Source organism: Capricornis sumatraensis, chromosome 2 (assembly GCF_032405125.1).
Source record: "Capricornis sumatraensis isolate serow.1 chromosome 2, serow.2, whole genome shotgun sequence".
In the NCBI taxonomy this organism is placed as follows: Eukaryota; Metazoa; Chordata; class Mammalia; order Artiodactyla; family Bovidae; genus Capricornis; species Capricornis sumatraensis.
Window position 1 is genome coordinate 191,069,427 of NC_091070.1, and position 20,388 is coordinate 191,089,814.

Below are 20,388 nucleotides of genomic sequence, written 5' to 3' on the forward strand. Positions count from 1 at the left end.
TGAACCTTTTAGCCAACCCAATATAATCCATATTGAATAGAAAAAAAAAACTCTAATACAAATATACTCAAAAACCAAAGCTATGACAGAATTAGCTGACAAGGGTCTTAAATAAATTATTTTAGATTTATATACTAATATAATAACTTATTTAAACACATATATATAACATATAAGCTTATTTAAATATATAAATGTATAAATACTATATATATATATATATATATATATATATATATAACTTGTTTGAATATATATATTTATGCCAGGTTTTAAAGGAAACATGAAAATATGACTACAAATGAAGAGAAAAATTTGGAATATTTTTTTAAAAATCCATGTAGATTCTTTCGTTGTGCAGAAGCTTTTAATTTTAATTAGATCCCATTTGTTTATTTTTGCTTTTATTTCCAGTATTCTGCGAGGTTGATCATAGAGGATCCTGCTGTGATTTATGTCAGAGAGTGTTTTGCCTATGTTCTCCTCTAGGAGTTTTATAGTTTCTGGTCTTACATTTAGATCTTTAATCCACTTTGAGTTTATTTTTGTGTATGGTATTAGAAAGTGTTCTAGTTTCATTCTTTTACAAGTGGTTGACCAGCTTTCCCAGCACCACTTGTTAAAGAGATTGTCTTTTCTCCATTGTATATTCTTGCCTCCTTTGTCGAAGATAAGGTGTCCATAGGTGTGTGGATTTATCTCTGGGCTTTCTATTTTGTTCCATTGATCTATATTTCTATCTTTGTGCCAGTCCCATACTGTCTTGATGACTGTGGCTTTGTAGTAGAGCCTGAAGTCAGGCAGGTTGATTCTTCCAGTTCCATTCTTCTTTCTCAAGATTGCTTTAGCTATTCAAGGTTTTTTCTATTTCCATACAAATTGTGAAATTATTTGTTCTAGCTCTGTGAAAAATACCGCAAAGGAAACTATAAGCAAGGTGAAAAGACAACCTTCAGAATGGGAGAAAATAATAGCAAATGAAGCAACTGATAAACAACTAATCTCAAAAATATACAAGCAACTTATGCAGCTCAATTCCAGAAAAATAAACGACCCACTCAAAAAATGGGCCAAAGAACTAAATAGACATTTCTCCAAAGAAAACATACAGATGGCTAACAAACACATGAAAAGATGCTCAACATCACTCATTATCAGAGAAATGCAAACCAAGACCACAATGAGATACCATTTCACACCAGTCAGAATGGCTGTGATCCAAAAGTCTACAAGCAATAAATGCTGGAGAGGGTGTGGAGAAAAGGGAACCCTCTTACACTGTTGGTGGGAATGCAAACTAGTACAGCCACTATGGAGAACAGCGTGGAGATTCCTTAAAATCCTTAAAAAACTGGAAATTGAACTGCCTTATGATGTAGCAATCCCACTGCTGGGCATACACACCGAGGAAACCAGAATTGAAAGAGACACGTGTACCCCAATGTTCATTGCAGCACTGTTTACAATAGCCAGGACGTGGAAGCAACCTAGATGTCCATCAGCAGATGAATGGATAAGAAAGCTGTGGTACATATACACAATGGAGTATTACTCAGCCATTAAAAAGAATTCATTTGAATCAGTTCTAATGAGGTGGATGAAACTGGAGCCGATTATACAGAGTGAAGTAAGCCAGAAAGAAAAACACCAATACAGTATACTAACACATATATATGGAATTTAGAAGGATGGTAATGATAACCCTGTATGCGAGACAGCAAAAGAGACACAGATGTATAGAACAGACTTTTGGACTCTGTGGGAGAGGGAGAGGGTGGGATGATTTGGGAGAATAGCATTGAAACATTTATACTATCACATATGAAATGAATCAACAGTCTAGGTTCAATGCAGGATACAGGATGCTTGGGGCTGGTGCGCTAGGATGACCCAGAGAGATGATATGGGGACGGAGGTGGGAGGAGGGTTCAGGATTGGGAACTCATATACACCCATGGTGGATTCATGTCAATGTATGGCAACATCAATACAATATTGTAAAGTAATTAACCTCCAATTAAAATAAATAAATTTATATTTAAAAAATAAAATAAAATATCCCGCATGCAAAAATAACAAAATAAAAGAAAGAAAATGTCATTTAGTTTCTCTGCTCTTTTTTTTTTTTTTTTTTGCTGTTGAGTTTTGTGTGTTCTTTACATAGTTCGGATATTAACCTTTTATCAGACATATGATCTGCAACTGTTTTCTCTCATTCTGTAGGCTGCCGTTTTATTTTCTTCATGACTTCTTTGCTGTGCAGAAGCTGCTTACTTTGTTGCAGCCCCATTTTTAAAATTTTTTCTCTCTTGCCTTTGCTCTTAGTGTCAAGTCCAAGAAATCATTGCCAAGACTATTGTCAAGGAGCTTATTCCTTATATTTTTCTTCGAGGATTTTCATAATTTCAAGTCTTAAATTTGTCTTTAACGCATTTTGAGTTGATTTTTGTGTATGTTGTATAATATGGGTACAGTTTCATTCTTTTGCAAGTGACTGGGCAATTTTCCTAAAACCATTGATTGAAGAGAGTATCTTGTCCCAAGGGAAGCCCAAGAATACAGGAGTGGGTAACCTATCCCTTCTCCAGGGGATCTTTCGAACCGGGGTCTCCTGCATCGCAGGTGAATTCTTAACCAATTGAGCTATGAGGAAAGCCTACCATATATTCTTGGCTCATTATAAATTAACTGAACATACATGTGTGAGATTATTTCTGGGCTCTCTATTCTGTTCTATTGATCTCTGTGTCTGCTTTTATGCCAATATCATACTGCTTTCATCAAAATGATTTTGTAATACAGATTGAAATCAGCAAATGTGATACCTCCAGGTTTGTTCTTTTGCCTCAAGACTGTTTTGGCAATTTGGGGTCTTTTATGGTTCCATACAAATTTTAAGATTATTTGTTCTATTTGTGTGAAAAGTACAATTGTGATTTTGATAGTGATTGGGCTGAATGTGTAGATTGCTTTGTGACTATGGATATTTTCAGTTCAGGTCACTTCAGTTCAGTTCAGTTCAGTCACTCAGTCATGTCCGACTCTTTGTGACCCCATGAATCACAACACTCCAGGCCTCCCTGTCCATCACCATTTCCCGGAGTTCACTCAGACTCACGTCAATCGAGTCCATGATGCCATCCAGTCATCTCATCCTAGGTCATCCCCTTCTCCTGCCCTCAATCCCTCCCAGCATCAGAGTCTTTTCCAATGAGTCAGCTCTTCGCATGAGGTGGCCAAAGTACTGGAGCTTCAGCTTTAGCATCATTCCTTCTAAAGAAATCCCAGGGCTGATCTCCGTCAGAATGGACTGGTTGGATCTCCTTACAGTCCAAGGGACTCTCAAGAGTCTTCTCCAACACCACAGTTCAAAAGCATCAATTCTTTGGCGCTCAGCCTTTTTGCAGTTCAACTCTCCCATCCATACATGAGCACAGGAAAAACCATAGCCTTGATTAGACGGACCTTAGTCAGCAAAGTAATGTCTCTGCTTTTGAATATACTAACTAGGTTGGTCATAACTTTTCTTCCAAGGAGTAAGTGTCTTTTAATTTCATGGCTGCGTCACCATCTGCAGTGATTTTGGAGCCCCCAAAAATAAAGTCTGACACTGTTTCTACTGTTTCCCCATCTATTTCCCATGAAGTGATGGGAATGGATGCCATGATCTTCGTTTTCTGAATGTTGAGCTTTAAGCCAACTTTTTCGCTCTCCTCTTTCACTTTCATCAGAGGCTTTTTAGTTCCTCTTCACTTTCTGCCATAAGGGTGGTGTCATCTGCATATCTGAGGTTATTGATATTACTCCTGGCAATCTTGATTCCAGCTTGTGTTTCTGCCAGCCCAGCGTTTCTCATGATGTACTCTGCATAGAAGTTAAATAAGCAGGGTGGCAATATACAGCCTTGACATACTCCTTTTCCTATTTGGAACCAGTCTGTTGTTCCATGTCCAGTTCTAACTGTTGCTTCCTGACCTGCATACAGATTTCCCAAGAGGCAGGTTAGGTAGTCTGGTATTCCCATCTCTTTCAGAATTTTCCATAGTTCATTGTGATCCACACAGTCAAAGGCTTCAGCATAGTCAATAAAGCAGAAATAGATGTTTTTCTGGAACTCTCTTGCTTTTTCCATGATCCAGCAGATGTCGGCCATTTGATTTCTGATTCCTCTGCCTTTTCTAAAACCAGCTTGAACATCAGGGAGTTCACAGTTCACGTATTACTGAAGCCTGGCTTGGAGAATTTTGAGCATTACTTTACTAGCATCTGAGATGAGTGCAATTGTGTGGTAATTTGAACATTCTTTGGCATTGCCTTTCTTTGAAATTGGAATGAAAACTGACCTTTTCCAGTCCTGTGGCCACTGCTGAGTTTTCCAAATGTGCTGGCATATTGAGTGCAGCACTTTCACAGCATCATCTTTCAGGATTTGAAACAGCCCAACTGGAATTCTTTGTTCGTAGTGATGCTTTCTAAGGCCCACTTGACTTCACATTCCAAGATGTCTGGCTCTAGATTAGTGATCACATCATCATGATTATCTGGGTCATGAAGATCTTTTTTGTACAGTTCTTCCATGTATTCTTGCCACCTCTTCTTAATATCTTCTGCTTTTGTTAAGTCCATACCATTTCTGTCCTTTATCAAGCCCATCTTTGCATGAAATATTCCCTCGGTATCTCTTAATTTTGTTGAAGAGATCTCTAGTCTTTCCCATTCTGTTCTTGTCCTCTATTTCTTTGCATTGATCACTGAGGAAGGCTTTCTTTTCTCTTCTTGCTATTCTTTGGAACTCTGCATTCAGATGTTTATATCTTCCCTTTTCTCCTTTGCTTTTCACCTCTCTTCTTTTCACAGCTATTTGTAAGGCCTCCCCAGACAGCCATTTTGCTTTTTTGCATTTCTTTTCCGTGGGGATGGTCTTGATCCCTGCCTCCTGTACAATGTCACAAACCTCCGTCCACAGTTCATCAGGCACTCTATCTATCAGATCTAGGCCCTTAAATCCATTTCTCACTTCCACTGTATAATCATAAGGGATTTGATTTAGGTCATACCTGAATGGTCTAGCGGGTTTCCCTACTTTCTTCTATTTGAGTCTGAATTTGGTAATAAGGAGTTCATGATCTGAGCCACAGTCAGCTCCTGGTCTTGTTTTTGTTGACTGTATAGAGCTTCTCCATCTTTGGCTATAAAGAATATAATCAATCTGATGTTGTTGTTGACCATCTGGTGATGTCCATCTGTAGAGTCTTCTCTTGTGTTGTTGGAAGAGGGTGTTTTCTATGACCAGTGCATTTTCTTGGCAAAACTCTATTAGTCTTTGCCCTGCTTCATTCCACATTCCAAGGCCAAATTTGCCTGTTACTCCAGGTGTTTCCTGACTTCCTACTTTTGTATTCCACTCCCCTATAATGAAAAGGACATCTTTTTGGGGTGTTAGTTCTAAAAGGTCTTGTAGGTCTTCATAAAACCGTTCAACTTCAGTCTCTTCAGCGTTACTGGTTGGGTCATAGGCTTGGATAACTGTGATATTGAATGGTTTGCCTTGGAGATGAACAGAGATCATTCTGTCGTTTTTGAGACTGCATCCAAGTATTGCATTTCGGACTCTTTTGTTGACCATGATGACTACTCCATTTCTTCTGAGGGATTCCTGCCCGCAGTAGTAGATATGATGGTCTTCTGAGTTAAACTCACCCATTCCAGTCCATTTTAGTTCGCTGATTCCTAGAATGTCGACGTTCACCCTTGCCATCTCTTGTTTGACCACTTCCAATTTGCTTTGATTCATGGACCTGACATTCCACGTTCCTATGCAATATTGCTCTTTACAGCATCGGATCTTACTTCCATCACCAGTCACATCCACAACTGGGTATTATTTTTGCTTTGGCTCCATCCTTTCATTCTTTCTGGAGTTATTTCTCCACTGATCTCCAGTAGCATATTGAGTACCTAATGACCTGGGGAGTTCCTCTTTTGGTATCCTATCATTTTGCCTTTTCATACTGTTCATGGGGTTCTCAAGGCAAGAATACTGAAGTGGCTTGCCATTCCCTTCTCCAGTGGACCACATTCTATCAGACCTCTCCACCATGACCTGCCCATCTTGGGTTGCCCCGCAGGCATGGCTTGGTTTCATTGAGTGAGACAAGGCTGTGGTAATTCTTGCAATCCATAAGCATAGAGTGTTTTTCCATTTACTTGTTGCTTCTTCTATTTCTTTCACTGATGTCTTCAGCATACATATCTTTAGCTTCCTTGGTTAAAGCTATTCAAAGGTATTTTATTCTTTTCTATGCAATTGTAAATGGGATCACTTTCATTCCTGATAGTTTATTCTTAATGTACAAAAATACTGCTGACTTTTGCATATTGATTTTTTTTTTAATCTTGAAACTTTACTGAATTTATTTGTTATAACAGCTGAACAGCTTTTTGGTTGTCTTTATTTTTTATTTATATCATGTCATCCACAAATGGAGAAAATTTTACCTCTTTCTGATTTGGATGACTTTTATTTCTTTTTCTTGCCTATTGCTCTGCCAAGGACTTCGAGTGTTATGTTGAATAAAAGTGGTAAGAGTGAGCATCCTTGTCTTGCCACTGATCTTACAGGAAATGTTTTCAATTTTTTATTATTATGTTGTTAGCTGTGGACTTGTCATAAATGGGCTTTATTATGTTGAAGCATATTATCTTCCTACCTAGTTTGCTGAGTGTTTGCTCATGAATCGTTCTTGTATCTTGTCATATGTTTTCTCTGCACTGAGATGATAATATGATCCTTCATTTTCTTATGGGCTGTATCATATTGATTGATATGTAGGAATTAAACCATCCTTGCATCCCACTTGATCATGGTGTAAGATCCTTTTAATGTATTGTTGAATTCAGATTGCTAACATTTTGTTGAGAACTTTTGTGTCTATGTTCACCAGGGATATTGGCCTGCAATTTTTTCTGTGCATTTTTTTTTAATTGTTGGAAAGATTCAAACCTTTTCCTGAACATCAACCATCTCCAATTTGAAGCAGTATTCTACTTGGCTCGTTTTTTTAAACTAATTATGCAAAAGTGGGAACCATTTGCAATTGGTTCCAGAAAAGGACAGAGTTGATGCCTATCTCTTTGGGACAATTGGAAGCAAAAGGACACATTTTCAGTCTATAATTCTGCTTTTCTATTCAGAGACCCCACAAAACAAAGGGTCTCTCTTATCTGACAAGGTAAGAAAGCCTCTGTGCTGTTGAATACCTATAGGTTTGTCACAGAGTTTGTTTGTGGAATAAAGTAGATAATGCTATACTCCATCCTGAAATGGAGCAATAGAGGTCAGGTGGTGGTTGTTAACTACTCAAAGTCTCAAGTTTGCAGTTATCATATTACTTGTAAAGGAGATAGCAGATAGGAATGGTTGAGTTATACAGAGCTATTGAGATTATTAATAAAACACCACATCCAATGGGCAAATAGATGGTGGTCAATGAGCATACCACTTAAGCTTAATATATAGAAGCTTAATATATACAATATAAGCTTAATATATATAATATACACAATGCAAAGAAAGCAAGAATGGAAGAGCAAGAGACTGAAGGAGACTGCCCTAATAAAATATTTGAATCTCTTGCCTAGTTCCCATATCAGAGGCAGTTTTTCAGCTTATAACTTGTTAACTTGAAGATGTGGCTCAGTTACTGTGAGGAAAGACCCTGCCATACCAAAGCAAGTGTACACTGTGTTAATTAACACAGGCTTTCCCCAAAGGGAAACAAACTTCAGCCATTTATTTCATTGATTAGGAAAAGGGAAACTCTAAAAGACAGAGAATTATCACAGATCACCTATTACAGTGGGGAAATACAAGAGCCCTGCAAATGGAATCCTGGCCAAAGGTCGACTAACAATCAGTCCACTGGTTCACAGGCCCACCTGGTGGTCATTTCCCCAGCCTCTGAATGTATAAATAGGTTGACATACTTGGCAGTTAGGGTAACCCCTATCCTGGGTCCATGAGATAAGAGCTATCATAATAGAGAAGCTAAGAAGAAGACTCTGGCAGTGCCCATCTCACCCTATGATAGCAAATCACAAACAGTATCACCTTAATTCGGGATGGAGGACATTAGTGTCATATTAAGGATCTCAAGGATGTAGGAGTAGAGGACTCTATCATATGAATTCACTAATATGGTCTCTGCTAAAAACAAATAGATTCTGGAAAGTGACTGTAAACTACTGTAAGCTCAGTCAAGAAGTGGCTCCAATGCTATTGCTGTGGAACCCAGTAAACTTGACTTGGTGAATATGCTCTTTACTATTCCAATCAGAAAAGATTTTTAAAAATTAGCATTCAAATGGAAAAGATGAAATATTTGTGTATAATTTTGCCAAGTCCATGTTAATTTGTCCATTTTCCATCATAATACAGTCTAAAGATATTTGAACCTCAAGGATATACCATGCAATATCATATTGATGACATCATGCAGATTGAGTTGAATGAGCAACAAGTATTCAGTATAATGGAGACCTTGGTAAGACAAAAGTACTCCAAAAGTGGGAAATAAAACTTAACAAAAATTCAGAATTTTGCCACTTTACTGGAGTACTTTAGGGATCCAGTTCACACTTGTTATACATTAGATGCAATGTTATACATTAGAGATCCATTGGTCAGGGCATGCTAGGCCATGCACTCCAATTAAAAGACAAATTCCTGAATCTTGTACCTGCTACCATAAAGAAAGAAGCAAAAGCACTTGGCAGAAATTTTCAGGTTCCAAAGGCATCATACTGTACACCTTGGAATAATGTTCTGGTCACACACCAAATGACAGGAAAGGCTCCAGCTTAACCATGATGAATACTAAGTACTCATGTGTCTAGGACTGCCATTAGTCATTGGATGTGAGCAGCCCTGGGAAAAGTTTGACCTTGAACAAGGCAGAACTCTGAAGCTGAGGTGAGCCCAAAGGAGATGACAGCTGAATTCTGTCTGCTGGTAGTACCCCAGCAGCTGGGGCAACAAATCCTTTCTTGAAGGGAGATCTGGGCAGCACATCTCAATGTCATCAAACAGTGTATAGAATGATGGTTAAGAGCTGGGCAAGACAGATAAACTTAATGTTGAAATCTGGCTCCTTTACTTTCTAAATGCATTAGCTGAGGAAATTTACTTGAACTCTCTAAGGCTCAGTTTTATCATCTATAAGGTGAGGATAATAACAGTACTTTGATTGTGAGACATATTGTTACACATAAACGAATATATGCTAAGAACTTAACAGAGTGCTCAAAATTGCCACCTATCATTCTTATCATTAATTATTTGTAAACTGAGATTAAGCAGTTAAAATCAGGCATGTGTCAGGTATAATCATGATTAATTATGCCCCGATTATTTCTCCTTTTTCTTCTAATTTCTTTCTGAACAATGTTTTAAAGTCTCCATATGGTTTTCTCTGATGAATGTTTGGCATTGAGGAGAAAGGTAATATCTGCAGAGGATTAAGAAGGGAAAATTCTTTGTTGTGTTTGCTTACTGCATCAGTAGCCCTAGCAACTCAGCTACAGGTTGGCTCTGTAGACACTGCTGTTCAACTTAGATTTATGCTGCACAGGTTGCAGACATGCATTAGAATGAATTCCCCAGGCTTCTTGCTATCCTAACACTCTTCTGAGACACCTAAATATTCTGATCAAAGATTTCCACTTGCTGGAGAAGTGAAGCATAGTTTGACCAAATCTAATTTTGTGTGGATATGGGTATGTTTTCATTTCCCCTTCCATAAAGAAGAAAAAAAAAAAGAAAGAAAGAAAAAAGGGGGGAGAAGCATATGTTATTTCTTTGCTGCCATTTGAAGCAGCCAAGTTGAGAGCCAATTTATTCAGCCTAATTCATTCCAGATTTCTCAAGGAATAAACAATGTTCTTGAGAATTCTCAGATGTATGGCCAGTAGAGATCCAGTTGCCCAGGAGAGCTAATGTCTAAATACAGGTACCCGTTAATCAGGGTGCGAGGCCTTGGCAGGGGGGTGGTGAACTAAGAACACTCTCTGGGATGCCCCCAAGACCCCAGAGCTGTGTGATGTGACGATTGCTTTGCATAGCTAAGCATAGACTTAGGACAGCCTGTTAGGATCCCTAGAAGCAATATTGGTTTCACTGTTCAAAACTCAAATCAAATCTGCAGAGAGAGAAGAGATTTCTCAGAGAGGGAAAAACAAAGGAAATTTGCTTATATTCTTTTCATGAGTCCTAAATATCCTTCAAGACCCCCAAAGAGCCCACCTTTTCTATAAAGCCTTCCTAGGTGATTCTGGCATATAAAGTTAGAGGACTCCTACTGGAGCTGTTTCAAATCACATTTCTCAGATGAGGAAATAGAGATTTGCTGTTCTCCAAACACCCCTCTTACTGAGAACATCTAATTCTTACTAAAGAAAATTATATCCTTTGGAGGCAGGTGTTGTAGGATCAAATTTGGTTTCATTTTTACTTTATAAATTTAGGCAAGTTAGCTCCCTGATCTGGCTTCCTCATTTGAAAAATGAAGACAATTTCAAGGTTTCAGATAACACATATGTGTGAAACAGTACAAATATTATTGTAGTTTTTGTTGCTTCATCATTGTGAGTTTGGTTTCCTCCAGTACATCATAAGCTCCTCGGAGTACCAAGCACCAGAGTGAGAGGGACAGTCTATGTGCTATTTGTGCTTAGATCCATTCCTTACCTTTTGATTTGTATCACTGGGGATGACTCCTGAATTTCCCACTGGGTTGGGCCCTGGAAGGCACATGTTGGAGATAAGAGGCCGAAGAGAAAACAGAATCCAGATTATCCACCCTCCTCTCTCTGACTTCCACAGTGTCTCTGGCCCTGGCTGTGTTTCCTCTCCAGCCACTAGATGATTCTGTTTGGGTCCATCTCTGCCCTGTGCTAGGCTTCTTAGTCCTTTCAGCCATGTAACCAGTTTCCCCTGAGCTCAATTTGGAGTGCTTCCAGTTTGAATGCTGACTCATATCTTGAGTATGGAGCAGATACTAAATAAATAATTGCTGTATATTTTTAAAAAGACTTTAAAGAGTCCTGGTTAATCTAGTATATTGGAACTCAATAGATCCTGTGCTATGCTCAGTCGCACAGAGTTGTTTCTGACTCTCTGAAACCCTATGGATTGTAACCCACCAGGTTCCTCTGTCCATGGGATCTCCAGGTAAGAATACTGGAGTGGGTTGCCATGCCTCCTCCAGGAGATCTTCTTGACTCAGGGATTGAACCTGCGTCTCTTGCATCTCCCTCATTGGCAGGCAGGTTCTTTACCACCAGTGCCACCTGGGAAGCCCCCGATAGATCCTAAATATGTGCAGAGTCCCAACATAACCATTTTATAGATAAAGAAACTACAGCCCAGAAAAGGAAAATGAGTTCACCAAGAAACACAACTTAGAAAGTATGCAACATTTATGCTCACATGAAAGACATTTTTACCAGATCTACAGTGCACATTCCTTCTTAGCACATGGCTTGATATAGAGAGGATGCTATAAATGTTTATCAAATGGAACTCATTCACTGGTAAGATGTAAACTCTTTGGACTAGGAGACAGAGAGAGACTATAAAGATGCTAATACATATCATAGAATCTGACTTATAGTTAAAATATTAGTATTAAAATTTGACATACAAATTTCCTGCCAATACTCTGGGAGACAAATGTGACATAGTTTGCAAAGTAATTTCTCACATAAGCCACAGAACAACTTTGTGGGATAGGAGGCAAAAAGCAGTATTTATTAGGATTGTTTTATAGTTGAGGAGGCTAAAATTATGGGATTTAAAGTGACTTGTTCAAAGTAAGATCCCAGTCTGAATTCAAATAGATCTTCTGATTACAAAATGAATATTGTTCCAATTACGCTCCCTCATGCTCCCTATCTAACATCTGAAGTAGATACACCATCTGGAAGCTATAATATATTTAGCCATTATGGCAGCATTAACAAGTTAGAAATATCCTTCTCAAAATGGGTTACTTACAGCTCCAGGGGGCTCACAGGGCTGCCCTGGGGCTACTTGAAGCCAAAGAATAAACCTGCTGGGCCTTCCTTTGCATGAAATTTATTTGATGGCTTGAGAAAATATGTAAGTACTTACATAGAAGATTGTTTTGCATTAAAATAACATGTTTATGAGGAAGAATACAAATTCTTGTGATTTTATTATAAAATACAATCCCTGAAAGCATTTTTGAGTTTGTCATTGCAGTTTTAGGTCATGCCTATGTTTCTGGGGGAGTGTCTTCATTCTCCAACCGGAAGTACTTTAGTAAGAGTTTAATAAATAGTATACTTTTAAAGAATATCATTTAAAAAAAATCAAAGTAATATATGCACATAATTAACAAATCAAATTGTATAGAGGGATAGTAATGAAAACCAAAAGTTTTCTTCTCCTACTTTCCCTCCCATCCTCATGCCCAGTCTTACTCCCAGAAACAGCAATCTATTATGTATTTTTCTGTTTTTCAATAGTTTATCTTCTTCTTTTAAAAAAAATTGGAGCATAATTGCTTTACAGTGTTGTGTTAATTTCTGCTGTACAATGAAATGCATCGTCTATATTTATACATATATCCCCTCCCTCTTGGAACTCCCTCCCTCCCATCCCCCCATCCCACTTATGTAGGTCATCAGAACTGAGCTGAGCTCCTTGTGCTATACAGCAACTTCCCAATAGCTATCTATTTTATGCACAGTAATGTGTATATTTAGGTCCTAATTACTCAATTCACCCCACCCTTCCTTTCTCCTCCTGCGTCCACATACCCATTCTCTAATCTGTCTGGAAATAGGTTCATCCATACTGATTTTCTAGAAACCACGTACATGTGTTAATATATGATATTTGTTTTTGTTTCTGACTTACTTCACTCAGTATAACAGACTCCAATCCAACCAGTCCATTCTAAAGGAGATCAGTCCTGGGTGTTCTTTGGAAGGACTGATGCTAAAGCTGAAACTCCAGTACTTTGGCCACCTAATGTGAAGAGCTGACTCATTGGAAAAGACTCTGATGCTGGGAGGGATTGGGGGCACGAGGAGAAGGGGACGACAGCGGATGAGATGGCTGGATGGCATCACCAACTCGATGGACGTGAGTTTGAGTGAATTCCGGGAGTTGGTGATGAACAGGGAGGCCTGGCGTGCTGCAACTCATGGGGTCGCAAACAGTCAGACACGACTGAGCGATTGAACTGACTGAATGACTGAAGTTCATCTACATCTCTACAAATGACCCAGTTTTGTTCCTTTTATGGCTGACTAATATTCCGTTGTATATATTTCTTATATCGTCTTTACCCATTCATCTGTCATTGGGCATTTGGGTTGTTTCCATGTCCTGGTTATTGTATATAGTACTACAATGAACATTAGGGAAACTGTGTCTTTTGGAATTATTGTTTTCTCAGGGTATATGCCCAGTGGTGGGATTACTAGGTCATATGGGACTTCTGTTTTTATTTTTTTAAGGAACCTCCACAGTATTCTCCGCAGTGACTGTGTCAATTTACATTCCCACCAACAGTGCAAGTAGATTCCCTTTTCTCCACTAACTTTCTAATTTATCATCTGTAGCTTTTTTATGATGGCCATTCTGACCAGTGCAGTGATGATATCTAATAGCTCATGGAATTCAAATCAAAAAACCAATCAAAAAACAGGCAGAAGACCTAAATAAAGATCTCTTCAAAGAAAACAAACTACTGACCAAACATACATGAAAATGTGCTAAATGCAAATCAATCTTTAAATAATGATTGTTTTACTATTTCTTGGTAAATCAACTTTTAATATTGTTCATTAGCTTCTGCTTATGACAGATTGGTTCAAAATCAGGAAAGGAGTACATCAAGGCTGTATATTGTCACTCTGCTTATTTAACTTATTTGCAGAGTACATCATGAGAAATGCTTGGCTGGAAGAAGCACAAGCTGGAATCAAGATTGCTGGGAGAAATATCAATAACCTCAGATATGCAGATGACACCATCCTTATGGCAGAAAGTGAAGAAGAACTAAACAGCCTCTTGATGAAAGTAAAAGAGGAGAGTGAAAAAGTTGGCTTAAAGTTCAACATTCAGAAAACTAAGATAATGACATCTGGTCCCATCACTTCATGGCAAATAGATGGGGAAACAGTGAAAACAGTGTCAGACTTTATTTTTTTGGGCTCCAAAATCACTGCAGATGGTGATTGCAGCCATGAAGTTAAAAGACGTTTGCTCCTTGGAAGAAAAGTTATGACCAACCTAGACAGCATATTAAAAAGCAGAGACATTACTTTGCCAACAAAGGTCTGTCTAGTAAAGGCTATGTTTTTTCCAGTAGTCATGTACAGATGTGAGAGTTGGACTATAATGAAAGCTGAGTGCCAAAGAATGGATGCTTTTGAACTGTGGTGTTGGAAAAGACTCTTGAGAGTCCCTTGAACACAGGGAGATCCAACCAGTCCATCCTAAAGGAAATCAGTCCTGGGTGTTCATTGGAAGGACTGATGTTGAAGCTGAAACTCCAATACTTTGGCCACCTAACGCAAAAAGCTGACTCATTTGAAAAGACCCTGATGCTGGGAAAGATTAAGGACAGGAGGATGAGATGGTTGGATGGCATCACCAACTCAATGGACATGAGTTTGGGTAAACTCCGGGAGTTGGTGATGGACAGGGAAGCCTGGTGTGCTGTGGTCCATGGGGTCACAAAGAGTCGGACACGACTGAGTGACTGAACTGAACATCATTTTAATGCCTCTAAAAATATCCTCTTCTATCTTTGAGCTTGCTTTTTTATTCCCTTGATGGTTTGGGATAAACAATATCTTAGTATTGTTACGATCAAATCAGTCAGTCTCATTTTTGTGCCCTACTTTCTCTACTTATTTTTCCAAATTATCTTTTGAGAGTTGTTTTTTGCTTTTTTTTTTTTTTTTTCACTTAGAACCACAGTCTATCTGGAATTGATTTTTACCATGGTGTAAAGTAGGGGACAACTTCACATTTTCTGAATGGAAGAATATAGCATAATAACCAACAAAGGGCTCACTTTCACAATATAGATATCACATCTGCAAATTACTGAAAAAAATACCAACACCCAATAAAAACATGGAAGTATTGAACAAAAAATTTGCAGATGAGTATATTCTAATGACTAGTCAACATATACAAAGGTATTTATTTCCTTTGTAATAACAAAAATATAAAGTCAAATCATAATGAGAAAGCCTTTTAAATTCTTGAATAAAAAACATCACAAAATTTTACAGTTACAAATATTGGTAAAGATGCAGAACATCAGAGACTCTCCTGAACTCATGGAAGGAATATAAATGATTAAAACCATTTTGAAAACTATTTGACATTATCTACCAAAACTGAACATATGCATATTTTGTAATCAAGCAGTTCTACTCTTTGGTACATACCCAACTTATACATATGCACATAAACACCAAGGGATATGCTCAAGAATTACATAGTAGTATTATTCACAAGTCTTAGATTAGAAACAAGCCAAAAGTCCACAAATAGTAGAATGGGTTAATATGCGGTAGAATACAATTGAATCTTGAACATTGTGGGGACTAGGGGTGCTGACCTTCCTCACAGTCAAAAATGTGCATAATTTTACAGTCAGCTCTTGGTATCTGCAGTTTGGCATCCATGGATTCAACCAACCCTGGATTGTCGTACGGTAGTATTTATTTGTTTTAAAAAATCCACATATAAATGGGCTAATGCTGTTCAAACTTCTGTTGTTCAAGGTTCAACTGTATTTTTGTAGCAAAGAAAGTGATGAATCTCAAACATTATCTTGAGTACAAGAAGCCACACACACACACTCAGACCTGCAGTGTATGATCATATTTCTATGAAGATAAAAAAAGAAGCAACTAACTATAGTGATGGAAGTAAGCATGAAGATTATTGCTCATACAAGGAACCCAATATAATGAGTGTGTTAGTTTCTTAAAGTGAAAATAGTGTTAGTCACTCAGTCATGTCAGACTCTTTGTGACCCCGTGGACTATAGCCTACCAAGCTTCTCTCTGTCCATGAAATTCTCCAGGCAAGAATACTGGAGTGGGTAGCCATGCCCTTCTCCAGGGGATCTTCCTGACCCAGGCATCAAACCTGGGTCTCCTGCGTTGCAGGCAGATTCTTTACTGTCTGAGTCACCAAGGAAACCCAATCACTAGTTAGTTTCTTGGGACTGCCATAAGAAAGCACCACAGATTCTGTGGTTTAAACAACAGAAATGTATTTTCTCATGATTCTGAAGGCTAGAAGTTTGAGATCAAGGTGTCAGCTGCTGCTACTGCTGCTAAGTCACTTCAGTCATGTCCAACTCTGTGCAACCCCATAGATGGCAGCCCACCAGGCACCCCCATCCCTGGGATTCTCCAGGCAAGGACACTGGAGTGGGTTGCCATTTCCTTCTCCAATGCACGAAAGTGAAAAGTGAAAGGGAAGTTGCTCAGTCGTGTCCGACTCTTCGCAACCCCATGGACTGCAGCCCACTAGGCTCCTCCATCCATGGGATTTTCCAGGCAAGAGTAGTGGAGTAGGGTGCCATTGCCTTCTCCAAGGTGTCAGAAGAGTTAGTTTATTCCAAGCCCTTCTTGATTTATGGATGGCTATCTTTCCCTAGTGTCTTCACCTGGTCTTTTCTCTGTGCATATTTTGTCCTATTTTCCTCTTCTTATAAGGGCAGTCATTTGGATTACAGCCCATCCTAATGACCTCATTTAAACCTTTTTACCCCTTTACAGGTCATACATCCAAACACAGTCACATTTTGAAGTACTGTGTACTTTGAGTATTAGGAGTTCAACATTTGAATTTGCGCAAGGTGGTGGTAACCTGGGGTTTAACTTGGTGGTGATTTATGGCAGGGAATATTTGTTTTGTTTCCTTTTTTGAATGTATGTTATATTTCATGATATAAGGATTAAGCATAGATATAGTTAAAATGTAAATTAGCTTTGCTGAGGTAACAAATAACCCTAAACTCTCAGTAGTATATAACAATAAATGTTTATTTCTCACTCACATTACTTCTTGGTAGCTGTGTATCAGCTTTAACCTTGATCCAGCCTTTTATGGAGAAATGTCATTCTTGTGACAAAGAAAAAAGAACAAGAAAGTTGATAGAAACTCATGATATCCCTTCAAGCAATAACAAAAACAAACAAACAAAAAATGTATAATCTAGTCTCATTTTGTAAAAATGCTAGTGATCATTTTCTGGTAAACATCAGTGGCAAGGCACATTAAGTTCTTTCCTGGGTGGGAGGTAGCTCACATCAATAACAACAAAAAAAGGCTAAAAATTCTCAAATGTAGAAGTAGGGGGCAAATAACTTGGAACAACCAAATTGTTGCTACTGTTCAGTCACTCAGTCATGTTTGATTCTTTGTGACCCCATGGACTGCAGCATGACAGGCTTCCCTGGCCTTCACCATCTCCCACATCTTGCTCAAAATCATGTCCATTGAGGCAGTGATGCCATCCAACAATCTCGTCCTCTGTTGTCTCCTTCTTTTGATGCTGCCTTCAGTCTTTCCCAGAATCAAGATCTTTTCTAATGAGTTGTTTCTTTGCATCAGGTGGCCAAAGTATTGGAGCCTCAACTTCAGCATCAGTCCTTCCAATGAATATTTAGGACTGATTTCCTTTAGGATTGACTTGTTTGATCTCCTTGCAGTCCAAGGGACTCTCAGGAGTCTTCTCCAACACCACAGTTCAAAAGCATCCATTCTTCATCACTCAGCCTTCTTTAAGGCCCAACTCTCACATCCATACATGACTACTGGAAAAAACATAACTTTGACAAGATGGATCTTTGTCAGCAATGTCTCTCTTTTTAATATGCTAAATTTGCCTTAGATTTTCTTCCAAGAAGCGTCTTTTAATTTCATGGCTGTAGTCACCATCTACAGTGATTTTGAAGCCAAACAAAATAAAGCTTTTCACTGTTTCCATTGTTTCCCCATCTATTTGCCATAAAGTGATGCGACCAGATACCATGACCTTAGTTTTTTGAATATTGAGTTCTAAGCCAGCTTTTTCACTCTCCTCTTTCACCTTCATCAAGAAGCTCTTTAGTTCCTCTTTGCTTTCTGCCATAGGGTGGTGCCATCTGCATATCTGAGGTTACTTATATTTCTCCTGGCAATCTTGATTCCAGCTTGTGCTTTATTCAGTCCAGCATTTTGCATGATGTACTTTGCATATAAGTTAAAGAAGCATATAAGTTAAAAAAAAAAAAGGGGGGGGTGACAATATAAGCCTTGACGTACTCCTTTCTCTATTTGCAACCAGTCTACTCGTTGTTCTATGTCCAGTTCTAACTGTTGCTTCTTGACCTACATGCAGATTTCTCAGGAGGTAGGTCAGGTGGTCTGGTATTCCTATCTCTTTACGATATTTCCATAGTTTTTTGTGATCCACACAGTCAAAGGCTGCAGAACAACTAAATAATCTACCATAAAAAAGTGAATAGAAAATTTTAAATCTGGAAGAAAATATTTGAGATGGAGAGAGATACATTTTTGGTTGGTAATGGAAGTATAGGACAAAAAAAAATGGAGATTTTGTCTTATAACCTCAAAATAGAGAAAACTGATCCAAATTTGACATAAAATTCTAAAGTCATAACTATTTAATAATAAAAAACTGAAGTAGAAAATTGCAATGCATTAGGTTAAAAGACAATCTGAAAATATCTGAAACTCAAATCACAGGCAAAAGGGTATTTTGGGAAGTATGATGTGCTTCTACAAATTAATAAGAAAAGGTCTAACAACCTGAAATTTTACCAACTGTAAAATATTCATTTATTCATATTTACTCATATGACATTTTCATTCTTAGGGTCCCAGACTACCCAGCTGGATAATTCTAAAAAGAGAAATAAAAAAGGAAATGAAATTGAAGTGAAAAAGCTCAAACACAGGAAAAGATCCTCAGTCATAAGGGAAATGCAAATTAAATAATGACACCATTTTTACTCGGCTAGCAGACTGGCAGAGATCACAACTTGGATTATGAACTTCGTGGCCCAATGGGCAATCTTATATATTGCCAAGATGAGGGTAAATTGCATCAGTTTGGTAGTATCTCTAAAAGTTTATAATGTACACATTCTTTGAGCAAGTGATTCCATTCCTAAGTATTCATGCCATGGATATCACATATAAAATATAAGTTTGTAGAAACATATTGATTAAAGAATTGTTTTTTAAAAGGGCAAAAATGGAAAAGAGGCCCAATTTTACTTCTATAGAGAACTGGGTAAAATAAACTATGGTACATCTATATAATGGAATTATATGCAGCCATTAAAATAGACATTTTGATATTAACCAAAATGGAGAGATCTTCATTGGAAACAAAAAGAGAGAGATGCAGAAAAAATTGTGCAGAAGTCCACTTTGTGTGGAAAAGAAAATAGACTGAAAACTATTAACTGGTTGGTTGCCTCTGGAGAGGAGAACTGAGTGGGAGGGAATCTTACTTGTCACCCTTTTACACCTTTTAATTTTTGAATCATGTATCTGTACTACTTAATTGCAAACAAACAAGCAACCTAACAAACATGAATGAATAACCCAGAGAAACTTAGAGAAGTGGGTATAAAGAACTGAAAAGATCCCAGGATTTATAATCAAGTGGGTCTGTGTTTAGATCCTAGCTCTTACCCATAGGCTCTTGGTTTCTCTGAGTTCTGTAAAACGTAAATCCATAAAATAAAGGTCATAATGCCTAACTAGCACTTTTGTTGAGAGAGTTGGAAATAATGATCATGAAAGGCCTGGCTCAGTGAATAGTAGCCATTGTTATTGAGTTTGGGCCATTTACAGGTAGGGAAATTAACCATGGAGACTATTCCATATCACACAGGATGTTTAACATCAAGTCCTCCTCAAGGGGCACTTAGGCTTTGGACTACTCTCTGGAGCCTGCCAAAGATGAGGGCAACTCCCTTCAGAGCAGGACAGAGCTGGATCTGCTTGGCGGTTCAATGTTTCAGGTGCAATAGAGCCGCAGGAATGGGTCTTCTTGGCTGATTTCCCTCATTACCGTCAACCAGCATTTGGGTGAGAGGTGGAGTACTCTGGGTGGTCTGGGGTCCTGTAAGCAGGATTACTAGATAAAATATAGGATGCTCAATTACATCTAAATTTCATACAAACAGCAAGTAATTTCACAGTACAGATATATCCCAAATAGAACAGCAGAGTTTAAAAGCAGCATTCCTGTCATATGAGAGTATTTGCTGGTTGAAATTCAAAAGGAACTAGGCATCCTGTCC